The following is a 13,438-nucleotide window of genomic DNA, read 5'->3' as shown; positions in this document are numbered from 1 at the left end:
CTGTCCTCTGCCAGGTGTCCCAGTTCTCATGGCACTTTTCACATGAGTTTTTTGTGCCTTCAAGAGTGCAAGCAATCAACCAGAACCTATCATAGTTGGAGAAAACAGAGCTGATGTTATAAAATTGGCAATTTTTTGCATTTCTGGGTAGGGACAAGTCAGGATCATGTGAATCTTCAATTTTGCACAGACTCTATCTCCATCTGCTCCACTGATCTCCTGTAGAGCATTGTCATTGCCAGACATTTAGGACAAAGTTAGGAGAAGCCTGGTAGCAGGTAGACAAGGAGTAATCCATCTAATGGTCTAAATTTTAGCATTAGATTCACCAGACTGTCAAATAATAATCTAGAGTTATATAATAATAATAATCTAGAGTAAATAATAATAATAATCTAGACTGTCAAATAAAACAGAGCCAGGGAGAAAGATGAACTCCAGAACCCCAATTGTCCAAACTACCTGGCCATTCATACACTGCAGGTATGATTTTGGCCCATACCAACTATACCTTTCCCCAGGACATGGCTCAAAGGACAGTCCACATCAGCACCTTCTCCCAGCAGCTATATGGGCAAGGTCAGTTTAGGCTCTGTGACCCGTCTACTCCTCTAACGCTCTCCCAGCAGGCTGTATTTCCTCACAGTCCTACATACCACATGCTCTCAAGTTCATGCTATGAAAACATTGTTCTTGGACACTGAAACACGTCCCTGTCTTTACTTTGAATACTTTGCACTAGAAAAACATTCTTACAGCATGAATACAGGCATGTCTTGCCATCCACTGGGATGTATTTGTTTAAATCTCTGTAGAGAGATGTGGCAGAACAGTGAGCTCAGGGCAAATCATCAACCATACATCGGAATCCATGGGGACTAGGAGAGACCCTTACAATGTATGAAGAAGGGAGCTGCTAGATGCTGTAAGAAAGCACCCATAGGCAATCAAAGACCATGAAAGGTTGAAATAATGCCAAACAAGATTCACCATGCACACTGGGGAGACAGATTCTTAGCAGCAAGAGGTGCTTAAACACCTGGGCAAGATGTCACAGGGCGCAGTGTTCTCCATCACTATCAGTATTTATTCAAATATGAGACATCTCCTGACAAGGAAGCCACAGCTCAGCCAGAAGCTTTCACGCACAAAGCAGAAGGCATTGGGTGGGAGTCACTGATCTGTACCATGCAGGTGGCCAGCCTAGAGGAGTTAATGGTCCTTTCTGGCTTCAGAGCCAGAGGAAATATTGTGATTTAATCAAGCACAGAAAACCCACATGGGCAAAGGCTCAGCTGTGGAAGACTGCCAAGACTCTGTAGTTGGTCTGCAAATGAAGCACCTAGTCCTTTGCTTGCACCATTGGCAATCAGAGGAGCTGATCCCAGGACCCCAGAATAACAGAGGTGCTCAGAATAATCGGGATTTGAGCTGTAAGCAATCAATGAAAACAAATAGGATGGATATGAGGCAGACTTCTTGTATCCAAGGAAAGCAAAACATAAGGAAGGAGCTGAGTGATTGTTCAGGCCTGCAAAGGGACAAGCATGGTAAGGAAACAGGCACCGTCTTTTGTGAAGCAGCGGTTTGCCTAGCCCCATGATCCCCTCTGCTTTCATTCATGGAAAACACAAGAATATGAATGAGGAACCCTGTGAAGTGGAGAGGAGGGGGGAAGGTGGAGAAAGGATTTCATGCTACCAGGGCAACCGTCACCACGGCAACTATTTAATTAATGAGCTGCTGCTGATCCCTACCAATACGGTTGCAGTGAAGTCATGCTGTAGTAATTACCAGCGTTTCATTCATGCTGCCCCGCCAGGGGCCGCGCAGGCTGCCTGGAGAAGCCCCTGAGCCCTGACAGCAGGACCACAACAGCTTGCTGAATGGATAGAAGCAGAGCGTGTGCCTGGGAGCGTGCTCCACCGCTCCTCTGAGCCAGCTCCCCTGAGCCAGCTCCCCAGGCACTCCAGCATGCAGATCGCACACCATCCTATCCATCTTACAGCTCCACGCTGCCAAAGGCCAGCTGGCCTCCTGCCACCCACGCACACAGCATTCACAAGCAGCCTGCAGAGCTAGCTCTCCCTCCTCCTCCCTGCTATGCCTTCAACTTCCAGAAGATGATAAGGAAACTAAGCAAATGAGCTGGTGATTTGCCTTCTCTGGCTGAAGGATCTCTCTTTTCACTCAGCAGACAGCAGCATAACAGCTGCCTGGGCATCCCAAGTGGAAAAATAACTCCCAATAAACTCAGGGAGGTCTTGAGAGGTGCATATGTATCAGGAACTCTTAAGGACGTAAGAGCTATTCCATGGGAAAGGACAACAAATACCACAGATGAGATATGTAAAGTTAAAAAAAAAAGCTACTAAAGGTGAGCATCAGGGCAGCTAATTTATCTGTTCTTATGAGACAAGAAGATGCTGCAAGTGCTGAAAACACATCACACCACTACTCTGCAGTGTCACCTGCTCCACAAAGATCCTCAGGCTTTGTGAGATGCGGGCATGAGTCACATCGATCACAAGGATAGGACATCTTACAGTCATATTTGATTGAAAGATGTGGAAGTGTACAAACTCACTTGCTGCAGGACGTACCCTTTTTTAGCACTTGCTGTCGACAAGCCCACTTTGCCCTCTTTAGAAAACACAAATGAGTCTGCCAGATATTTCAATGGCAACTAGAGAGAAATCGCAAATATAATCCATTCACCAAATCTCAGCCCACAGGATTACCTTTGCACCCTGAAACTGTCACATTGCCGAGAATTCACTCTACACCATACTCACCATGCTGGAGATCAGAGATCAGGGCCAGAAGTGGTGGGAATTATTTTACTAGCCTTCAAACAAGCACACCTACATCTGAACTGATCATCCAGACTCCCTTTATAATCAAAAAGAAAAATAAGTCCCTTATGTTAGCAGTTTCAGATGTCCATCCAAGAATCATTTCCTTCCAGAAGCACCCAGGTCTCCTCCTTAAGGACACAGCATTTATCAATCAGTGAGTTTGGATGGCAATGTGATGGCTCTCTGTACCTGGAGGGACGTGTTCTGATACAGCATCCTCATTTCTATTCTCAACATGAGCACTAGGTTTGCCTGAGCCAATGGTTAAATATAGGAGCATGGTTAAGTCTACCTGGCAGGAAATAGTTTGTGCACTCATGTGAAATACTGAGGCATCATCCAGTCTGAGTTGTCTCATAGATCATATTGGCTAATCTTCAATTGTCTGGTACTTCAGGACCACAGCAGCAGAGAAAAGAAGTAGTAATCTGGACCGTGACTGCCTTCTAGGGTATCACATCCTGCCTGTACTCTGGAAATTCAAACACGTTTACATCGTAGCCTAAGAACCATCTTCCAGCACCTCTCCTTTCCTAAAAACCTAGGCAGAAAGTAAAAATACTGGATGTATAGATGGGGACAGATTATTTTCCATACTACAGAGTTCCCATTCAGGTCAACAGAATATATTCAGAACCAATCTTAAAGTCATCACACAAACTTGAGCCTCAGGGTCCTTTGTCACGTCTTGCAACCATTGCTGAGGAACACCAGCTGTGCTTTCTGGTACCATCAAACACTTTACAAAGAGTTTGGTTTTGAGGCTTCAATTTTCAAGAGTTTCATAAGCAGGATCTGATAGTGTATTTGGGATAAGCTGGTGCTTAAAGGGCAAGGAAACGTGCAACATCGTTGATCTCAGCACTACTGTAAAATCTGAGCATTGTCTGTTGAGACCAGCTCCACACCTGAAAACGATGTGCTCTTCTGGATGATGCCCTTAGAGATGTGGGCAGAAAATAGTGCTAAAGGTGTCGCTACCAGGGTGCCTCCTTCCTGTTAATATTGCAGGCTGATGGTGCTTATACAAGAGTCTGGTTGCAACATTGCTGAAATCCCATAAAATCTAAATTCAGTTTCCTTTAAACTTAATTTTGAGGCTGTAAATGCAAACAATTCAGTCATCCTGATCCTAGTCTCACACCACTGAATCGGTCTTTATTTCCATGATGGTGGGGGAAAAAAAATCAATCTGCAGAAACCTTTTGCCTAGTTCACAGGTTCATTCTTTACAGTGTGTAAAAATGAGGCAAGACAGCAACCTCAAAAATTTCTTATATAAAAGTTAATTTTTTTTTTTGAGAAAAAGACAACCTTCTCATCCATGCCAATACTAAACCATTCATGCTTTGAAGCAAGATCCACCAGGACCCCTCAAACCCAACACACACAGGGCCTGCAACAGAGGTCTGACCATTTTTTTTCTTTCTATTTATACCTATCTTGGCAGGCTTGAAAGTACCTGCCAGATGGACAGATAACTGACATCCGGAAAAGACACTCCACCAGCTGCTGTTAGCAGGGGTTGGGAAGCGTGGGGGCTGGTTAATAAGAAACCACTTACTTCCTCATGGCTGCTAGCTGTCCGCTCCCCTCCCAGGGCTTAATGGAATTCGGAGAGAGTATTTCAAGTCAGACCATCTGTCAGCGCACATATATATCAGAGCAATCCCAGCACCTTGCTTGCACATCAAGCACAAGCTTTGTTTCCTCACAGGAATCTTTGTTGGTGTACTCTCCCCCATCTCTCTGACTTCTGCAGTGATTCCCACAGGGCAGAGTTTTGACCACAGGCGGTCAAACTGATGAGCTTGAAAGCTAAGACCCATGACAAGGGGCAGAGGGCTCTTTGGATAGCTGTTGGCTGCAAGTCAGGGTGTGCTCAGTTAAGAGGAGAGAACTAGCTTTCACACCACACAAAAGCTGTGAGCCCTCAGACCTCAGGCAGCCCTGGGTAGAAAGGCCCCCGGGGCGATGCTGGACACAAAGCTGAGGGAGCTGCCAGAGCACTTTCCTTGAAAATAGGGCAAAGCACTTCCTGGCCTACATTACATGAGTGGCCATCAGAGCAAGAAGAGTTGTTAAAAATTATGCCAGCTCTTACCCACTTGCAAGAATCACAAAATTTTAAAATGCACCTGTGTTTGGTAATTCTCTAACAATATTCCTCATTTTATGCTCTTTGACACTTCTTACTTTTGCTAATAATTTCTCACCAGGTAACATACAAACTGTGTTTATTAACATCCTGAAATAAGCCTTCTTACACCTTTCTGTGTTTAGTTTTTCCTCTGCAATTTCAAAAACCAAACACACCCTTTCCCTTTCATTTCAAGCAGGAAGCCTGGCATAATCACAGGGCTCCAGGAACTGGAGCTTTAAAACCAACTGCACCTTGTGTGAGAGCCTCCTGAAAAATCACAGGCATGTTCCCCATGTTTCTCTTAAACACAGTGGTTTATTCTCCTTTTTAGCCTAAAGGAATGCCTAGACTCCTATAACGGGTAACAGCTGAGCTGATGTGGGCAGGCTGAACAACTGGGAAAAAACTATGATCAAGAGGGTCACTGGAATAAAGCCGCATGCTCTTTTCCACTGCATTGATATTTCTAGTTGGCTGTATCCCCTCCCTTCTCCCTCTGCCTCCACGCTTCCATTTGTAATAGCGACGTGATGCCAGCCTCCTTCATGACCTCCTGAGAAGCATATTTCACAAGAGCAAGGGACTATCATCCTTCTGCTTAAAGGGAAAGACCCCTGCCTGCACACAGAACCTAATTCAAGTGAGTTTGATGGATTAGTTAGCAGCTATTTCTGTCCTCTGAAAACCTAGACACAGGAGCAAGTGATCTGTTCAGATGCATTAACATGGCACTTACCTGTACTTCATTCACTGCATTTATCTCTTATTAACACAGTTGCCTGCAGAAGAATAATAAATGGGAACAGACAATTTAGGTATTTCTTCTTCTGGCCCACATTATTTCAGAGATCTGCCTCATACTAATAAGATACATAAGTGACAAACATTACAGCTCCTCTCTGTCTGTACTCCTGCTTATAACTAGAATAATCTTCAATAGCTCTGCTGAAATCAGAGCTACTTATAATTTAACTGCTGGTTGCCAAGGTCAGCATCCACCTAATGCAATACCAGTTACAGATTCCACTGCTCCTTGACAGTTTTGCAGACACTTGCAATCTCACCCAAGACTGCCATTTTTCTCAAAGCACTAGATCTTGGAGACTTCATTTGTCCATTTATTTTCCTTTTTTGATTTGGTTTTTTTTTTTGGTCCCTTTCAATCCCCATGGGTCAGAAATAAGTCTGAGACATTCCAATAGTACGAGACAATTAACAGCAAATTCTTTGAGATAGTTTCACGTTTTCCCAAGTGATTTCACATCTCTGAAGGTGTGCTTGGGTTTGGAATTTAGCAGCGCCAGACTAATTCTCTGACTTGCTGCAGGCCGGTAAATCATCCCTGTGGAACCCTTGAGAACAATAGTTTTAGAAGCAGTGGCATCAATATCGGATTCATTGGTCAGCTCAATGTTTTAACAAGGCCGATGATCAAGCTTCAATCTTCTTTTCAATGTATTAGGTCTAAAAAAAATGAAAGCCACTCCTTGTCTCTCCACAGACCCTGCCTTGTAAATTCCTTTGTTTTAAATTTCTTCTGAGAGAGGCCAGGGCTCCATTAAAAACCACGTGCTGCCACCAATTTGAAGCAATAGCTTTAGTAGCCTTACTACACTGACAAAAGGGGTCATGTGGGGTTAAAGCTCATCAATTTCTTGTGGCTTGTTTCACTCAAATGATTATGCCTTTCCTGTTGCAGCAGTGGAACCTTGAAAAGACCTTGCTGAACCAGTCAGAGTCCTGCTGCATATATTCACCTCTTTCATGTCCCTAAAGATACTCGAGACTAAAAGTAAAGGGCTTCTCGTTCACAAGATGGCAAGGGATGTTCAGGGATGGCAAGAGCTGCCCTGAACAGTATGTTGCTACCTGCTCATTAGAGGAGTCGTAGTAATATTTGGGTGATCACCAAGAGCGAGTGAACAATATTCTGGGGGTAGAAGCCAGAGGAATGAAACAGGAGAAGTCAAACCCACCCTCCTAGCAAACCACAGGGATGATTTCAAACAGGGACGGTAACGCAAGCCTTAGCCATAATGAGTCTGCAAGCATGAGGAGGAACGGCAGGACGCCAGCAGGAATGGCCCTGGAAGAGGTCACAGCTTCTTCTGACATGGCATTTAGATATCTCAGCTGAAAAAGTCAGGGAATAGCTGGATTTCTGCCAGGACAAAAAATTAATATTTTAAGGTGAATCAGCTCCAAACCCCACTGCTAAAGAATGTTGGCCTAGCAATAAAACATTCAAGCTTACTTTGTTTTACATTCTTACCGTGCTTCACAGCTGCCAGCACCACAAAGACACGCTCCTAACCTCTCAGTCCTATTGCAAACAGCCAGAGCAATGACAACCTTTCACTACAGTGTTAATCTGTGAATGATGAAGCAAGAGCAGTAGCTAGTCACTAGGAATAGGACATAACTACTAAAGTTGCCAGTTCATATAAGTACCCCATTGTCACCCATTTCAGTGTGAAATTTGCTGTAAGGGCATAATCTTAAGTGTTCTGAAGAATAATCTACAGCATTGCAATTCTTGAAGACCTCTTAATGAAGAGATACATTTAAAATGAATACTTGGCTACTAAAAGAATTGGCTGCTTCATCAGGACTTTATTACTGTTAACATATTATCTTTCCCACATAAAGTTTAATTAATGCAATGAGAGAAGAGAGAGTGGCACAAGCAGCAGAAAGTCTCACTAGTCACCCCCAGACTTGTCCTGGACAGGGAAGGCTGATTGAAGGCAATGACACAATAGAGTCAAAGAACTAAAGATAAATTTAACCTATTTTTAAAATAGTTTAAATCACATCAGCAATGTCCTTTGCTTTGAGAGTTAACATTCCAAAACAGCTCAGTAGAAACTAGGCCACAGTGAGGATACTGAGAGATTACTGAAGATTTGTTCACTTTTAGTAGATGTATAGTGGGTCGTACGATGAAGTGAAGAAAATCTGAAAATCTCTGAGTTCAGGATCACCAGGGCACTCTGGTGAATTCTGGAATTTCCTAAACTTCTGGAATTCAAAGTAGAAGGATGTTCAACAGCCAAATTTCTCTGTAGTAGTTACTAATCTATTTATGGATGTATTGTTTTGCATTAGGGTGTTTTGTCAGTTTGGCAATTTTGCTATATACTGTTGAGTATCTAAAGGAATACTAAATCTATATGCATGGAATACACTTCATTTCATCATAGAGTACAAAAGTTTCTTTAGAAGTCTGCACCTAATTATGAAACAAGTGCCATTTCCTAACAGTCTTCCAGAAAAAAAGCTACATATTCAAAATGATTTCTTGGTCTGCAACAACACTTGAAACCATCAAGGAATCCTTCAATATATCTTCAGCTTTGCTTTGGCAAAAGGACTCTGGTGGGTTCAATTTCTTCTTGAGTAGGTGCATCTCCCAGTTAGTCAGTAAATATAAGTGATCAAAGAAAGACCATTGCTTAAAACTGCTGTTCAACTTGAATTGGTCATTGCCTTTGTACAAACAGTATGAAAAGGCCCTTTCATTTTTGTGTAGAGTTGGAAGAGGGAAATAAGGACCAAGATGCGATCATATAAGCACAGAGATATTCAAGGACAGTGTGTTAAGATGGAGCTATTCTGGACAGTTGTGTCGCTTCCTTCTTTATGAGAGGCTTATTGGGCAGAGAGCTGTCTGCACTGATCAACACCACCAGTGAGGGGCTAAGAGCAAACCTAGTGCCTAGATTTTACAGAGCCTTCTGCCCATGATGGATCAAATTCCCAAGTTCTCCCACACAAACGCACTAACCCACTAGGAAATGAGTTGTACACTTCAAATAGAGCTGAGTCTCCTTATCTTCCCCTGAACAGGATTTACACTAAAAGTAATGCTTTCTGATGCCAAACTCATAATTCAGTTCAATTACTTGCTGTATTAAATTGCTGAATCCAGTGATTTATTGATTTAGTCTTAATCGTGACCTTATATTCATCCTTGTCTTGTTCCTCTTTAATTAGTTTCATGGAACCATAGTAAATTAGCCTAATAATATGCTTGATAAGCACATAGTTCCTCACTTTTTTCTTGTAGTAAAATCCATAAAGAGTGGGTTGGTCTACCCCTTTAAGTCATTATATGAGTTATGAACATTTGATTCTGTCTAATACCTAAATTCACAACAGCATTTAGGAGCCTAAAACCCATGTTAATTGAACCTGCTCTCATTCATTTATTTATTTGATGATTTATTTAAATGAATCAATGCCTTTTGCAGCCTTCCCTGCAGAAGCAGGAAGCCTTCCCTCACTGAAGGTCCAGTGAGCCCAGCATGAAAACATTAGTGCTGCTTTGTTCTGCACTCCTCCTGCTTGTAGGTCAGTTGTGTTGACATTTGGCCAGTTCCCAGTCATCATATGGGCCATCGCACTCAAAGCAATGCCAAGGGCTATTGCATGCGCTCTCCACAATTGCAACTTCTGTGGGGAAGCAGTCCAAGCACTCCTGCCGGAAGCAAGTCTATCTAAACTTTATAGGTGGGCTTACTATCAGAGCTTAGCAAAATGCTCAGTCTGGAAGGTCTCTAACTCCCAATCTGTAAGAGTCCCTTCTTTTCTCTATGCTGGACTTTCTGCACTAAATCAGGATAACTTTTGGTAAGCAAGGTCCACAAACAGCTTATCTTCTTTCCACTTTGCCACCTATCACTCAAAAGGTTGATTTCCCTACCTCTTCCTTAACTGCATTGCACAAGTACCAAGTCTCTGCATCTCAAAGGCTGGAGACTGGCTAGGACCATTATCTGTCTACTCACAGAGGGACTGGGACCTTCAAAGAGAGCCTGGAACAGCAAAGCCCTGAAAATATCCTGTGCTCCTACCACTTCCACCTGAAAAACATACTTCCTAGTCTGCAGGACTAATAGGATGCAAACAGATGTCTATGCAGACATGCAGATTAACTCCAGCTGCACAGCATCAGAAATGTTCAGTGAAGAGTGATGTCCATAAGCATCCTTTATTCTTTGACTGCTGTTAGTCTCTGACGTGGGTTGTTTTCTGTGTCCAGAACAAACAACCTAAATCCATTTAAAAGAAACAAAAGAAAGGGAAAAAAAAAAGAGGGGAGAATAAGGAGACAAGGTTTTTAAGAAACTTCTTTGATGAAAGAGAAATCTATCAATTGCTGACAGAAGAGCTGTGTTATCATAGCAATGTGTATCTAATCATGTAGTTTAAGTCATATTTCAAGAAGTGAGGGTGTTTATTAGCTTTTTCTTCCAATTCATAGTTTTATGGTCCCAGGAGGAACCTTATGTCAGACACCCATGCCAGAAATAGAAAAGGTTCCCTCCTTTTTCTGTTAGTGTGACTCCAGTAGCATGTGCTCCCCAGGGTAAACCCCAGTAAGATCTGCCTCTTCTCTCACCCCGAAAGAGTCTTTAGCCTCACTCAATTCTCTGTCTGTATGACTGCCAAGTTAAAGAACCGTTATTAGCAGAATGATCCTCAAATGACCACTGAAGAGGAAACAGCGCTGATTAACTAAGGCAGCAAGCTCTCCAAACCACAGCCGTTTTTTACTGCTGGCTTAGAGCTCAGCCTGGCACCACTGGGAAGAGCTTCAACATATTCACAGCACCCTTGTGCAGAAAGGACCTCTGCTTAGCAGAAGGGCGTAGAAGGAGGTCAAAAAGTGGGAAGCTGATCCCTAAAGCTGGCATGAAATGAGACACATGTTTTAACAGTCTGGAAATCTAGAGGTGGATCCACACACCCTAGGAACCATCACTTGGAGTTTTTATGCTATTATTGAGCCAGCACACGTCCCTTAGGAAAATGCCACATAGGGAAGTCTCATGATCCAGACCACTGCAGTCCTCTCAAAGCCTTCCAATCTCTTTCTAAATAGCCCTCACAAAGTGCTGTGGCTGTTTTTCCTCTTCTGAAAGACGCATTTCTCACCTACATCATATTACCTTATGATGAGAGAATTCCTTGGGCAGTGACCACAAGTAACCCTGGGAACAAGACACAAGGGCTCAGCCACAGTCAGGAGTTTTGCCTTCCAGGCAGACAGTCAAGGGCAATTTAGCCCTGTATTACCATAAGCAAGTGGTCATCTCTAGCAACAGAACAATCACGCCAAATACCATTTCCAATTTGTGAGCCCTCCCAACAAACAAATCAGTTACCCACTCCTGGCTGGGACCATTACACAGCTTCGTTCCCTTCTGTATTGTTTGCCCAGTAATACTGCTCTGTGTCTTCATTAACTAGCTGTGATTAGGAAAGAAACAACCATCATTCATATTCCAAAAGTCATCCTCCCTCATACCCATTCACTAACCATTATTAATTAAGTTCATGAAAGATTAATTCTTTAATGATTATGATTTGTAATGTTAATTAATTAGCTGCTTTTCCATTAAGCATTCAGAGGTTTCCAGGATTGCATCGATTCCTTAATTAGCCTGTGGCGAGTGTAAAGAAAAAAACAAAATGTGAGTAACCCGCTTCATTCTCTTTGTCCCTTGGGCAAATGGTCTGCTGCTTGGCCTTCCAGTCCATCCTCTGGTCCCACTCCACGCAGAATCCTTTTCCTCTGCTGCTGCCACTGTCACTGCTTTGCTCACTCATCTTTCTAATAGGGTAACGTAACCAACGAATAGGCACAGTCAACTCACATCACCCTTCCCTGAGGAGAAAGTACTTTGATATGAACCCTGCCTTTCTTCATGCTCCCCAAGGTGGGCAGACTTGCAGATGAAAACCATCCAGCTACCTCAGGATGGCTGTTTCTAACATATGGCTTGGGATGAGAATCACAGGACTGCTGAGCTCTGCTTGATGCCAGTACTGGGTATGGTACCCACACTGCAGTTCCAGTCAGCCTGTCAGGAGCAACCTGCAACTTCACCTTCATCACAGTTTCCAAGGCAACTTATTTGGCTCCTGGTGTTGATAGGCTTTGGAGGATGCCCACAGGAGGTCTGTAAGTTCAGCCTGTCCTCTAGAAGCTCCACTAGCAACAAGGCTGAGGCTGTACTTTAGAGTGAAATTGTTTAATTTCTCCAAAACTGGGCAAAGCTCTAATTCTCAGCAATGCTTTTTGTTGGGTGCATGCTTCAGATTTGGCACTGAATGAGCACAGAGCACAGGCATCCCTCTTCTAGCCCATACTGCTTTTTGGGAGACTCAAACCAATGTCTAAGCTGCTCTGAACAGTGGTCCCAGGCCCAAATTCCTACCACACCTTCTGCTCTATGTCTAGTCCACTGATGCCTGTGGAAGAGGCTTGCTGGTATCTCTGATAAACTGCAGAGGTGTCCATGTGTCCATGTCAGGTATGGTCATCATGCAAATGGTCAGATAAAACACAGAAGAAGAAAAGACTGAAGAGACAACTGAGGTGAACAGAGTATCAGCTCACCTTTGAGGATTGCTGCACATCCAGTTTACTCACAAAGACTACTGAGATGCACAAACAGGTCTTTCTTCCCCAAACCATCCTGAAAGTACAGCAGAGCTTGGGACTTCCCTCCATGTGGTATGCAAGGCTTTGCAGTCACTGTTGGCACCTGCTCAGTCTCAGAGCTGGGCACAATCAAAGGAAGTCAGAGTTGAGAGCTTAGGATATATCCCCGATGCCTTTCCACTGTTACCTTCCGATATACCCCTAAGCTGTGTTTCTTTAACACCACCATTTCCAAACGTCTTCTAACACAACGTTCAGGGGGAATGTCAGTAACACTGACACACATAATGACCACTCCAAACACAGCAGGCCTGACCCAGGGGTGAAGGTCTTTTTAAGATGTCAGACCACCACAGCTGTGGAACGGGATAGTGTAGGGGCCTTGCCTCCAGCTCAGCATTTCTCCACATACCTACTCACAGAAAGAAGGCTTCCCATATGACGGATGCACCCAAGGGTCATTCCTTGCCTCTTCTGCAGGCAGTATAGCCACTGTCCTCAGGGGCAACCTCAGCATTAGCCACCACTTTGTTTCCAGAGTCTGGCAGATAAGCCTAGTAACATGCAAGGAACTATTGTAAAACAGGGAGCATCTCCTCCTGAACCAAGGCAACAGGGTGAGGAGCTTGCACAGTGCCACTTACCATTAGGAAAAGCTCCATGCTAGAGTAATAGCAAATATGTAAGAAGCCACAACTTGTCCTTTGCACATGGAGAGGCTGCAGTCAGCAATTGTAGTACATTCCCTACCTCTGTACTGATACTCTCCTGTGATTAGTTACTGCACTACACTCAGTTCCTACCACAAACTCATCTCATAGCTCCAAGCTCTCCACTTGAATCCCAAAGGCACCTGTACTAAGTAAATCTGACACAAAGGGTCTTCTCTGTGCCATAAGCTGAAAATGAAACCCAGAATGAACCTAGACTCAGTTTTCCAAATAATTTAAATGCATCTTAAGAAAAATTCTGTGAGATCAACTT

This window comes from Colius striatus, chromosome 3 (assembly GCF_028858725.1).
Source record: "Colius striatus isolate bColStr4 chromosome 3, bColStr4.1.hap1, whole genome shotgun sequence".
NCBI lineage: Eukaryota > Metazoa > Chordata > Aves > Coliiformes > Coliidae > Colius > Colius striatus.
This window is presented reverse-complemented; position numbering follows the sequence as displayed.